This window comes from Populus euphratica, unplaced genomic scaffold, assembly GCF_000495115.2.
Source record: "Populus euphratica unplaced genomic scaffold, PopEup_1.0 scaffold8.1, whole genome shotgun sequence".
In the NCBI taxonomy this organism is placed as follows: domain Eukaryota; kingdom Viridiplantae; phylum Streptophyta; class Magnoliopsida; order Malpighiales; family Salicaceae; genus Populus; species Populus euphratica.
In genome coordinates this window covers 2,959,427-2,960,858 of record NW_011499855.1, presented here as the reverse complement: position 1 = coordinate 2,960,858, position 1,432 = coordinate 2,959,427, and positions in this window count along the sequence as shown.

Sequence of the window (1,432 nt, the reverse complement as noted above, 5' to 3'; positions counted from 1 at the left end):
AAGAACCTTATTCTGAGTTTCAATTCAAAAAAAGAAGAAAAAAGGTATTCACAATCAAACCGCGACTTTCTCTGTTTCTATTGGCATGTCGACCACCCCATCTACACCCACGGTTTCGATGGTTTTTCCTCCCCTGTTTCAGTGCATCGACTGTTCCTCCATCAGTGTTCATTATATCACCAATCTCTCTTCTAGTTTCTGAATCAACTGAGACGTCTCTTCCCATAACTATTGCTACTACCATTCCTAGTTTTCATTATAGTGGTGCTGTTGTGATTTCTCTTTTTAACACTCATCAAGTTATCTATTAAAGTTGACCGATAGTAATTTTTTGTATTGAAGAATACAAATGAAACAATACTTATTAGGACATGGGGTCTATGCTTTTTTTTCCGTACTCAAATACCAAGAGAGCATGCATCTACCCATGGAACCGTGTTAAGGCACCCTTACTCAAGTGCAGGCAAAACATTACAACACCAAGAAATCCTTTAATACAGCCATTTCATTTTCCTATGTCATTTATGTATCGACTGCAATGATCTGTTATCTCCCCTAACACTTAGTTACCGAGCCGAAACTACCTTCTTGATGATGCGAAATTGCGGATTTCATTGAAAACCCATATTGCATGAAATGTTCGCTCGAAATCTTGCCAGAGAACCTTATTCTGATGATGACGTACGTGTTTCAATTCAAAAAAAGAAGAAAAAAGGGTAACCTATTTGGGACTTAATCCATAGAATAATCAAAGTGGGTTATTGGCCTCAAACTTGGTTGGGCCAACTAGCTTCGAGACTGAAGTTGCATGCTTGGGCTATCGATTTATGTTGCTTGAGCTCTCTTGTTTTCGTTATTTTCCTTTCACTTTGACGATTTACGAAGTGTCAACATTAGTTTACAACCTGGACGCTTCCTATAACAAGCTCGTCTCTATTCCTTGCTAGACGAGGGGATGCACAGCTGGGAAAAGAAAAGAGATTTTTAATCCTTGACTTTTGGGATCGATAAATAGAAAGTCATTCAGAAAATTTATTATGGAAGGTGCTACCAACCCCTTTGAGTTTCCATTTAGAACAGCGTTCCGAATATTTTTAAATCAACGTTATGCGTAAAAATATCAATTTGATTCATTCAACGTACACCGGTAGGGAATTTTTATTTGCTCAAGGATGGAGCTAATTTGACGTCAAATCTATCCTAAAAATCACTTTTCAGCTCCTAAATTTACAGGATGTATTTCTTTTATAACTAATTTAAAAGAAGTATTAATTTACTCTTTGTTAAAAACATTACCAAATTTATAGAAACATTATTTTGAGATGCCTTCTAAGAAGATTCACACATAACTTTAATGGGATTTGAGAAGTGGATTTTTATTAGATGCATCAATCGAAAATTGAAAGAGTTATCTAAAATATCTCATCCATTT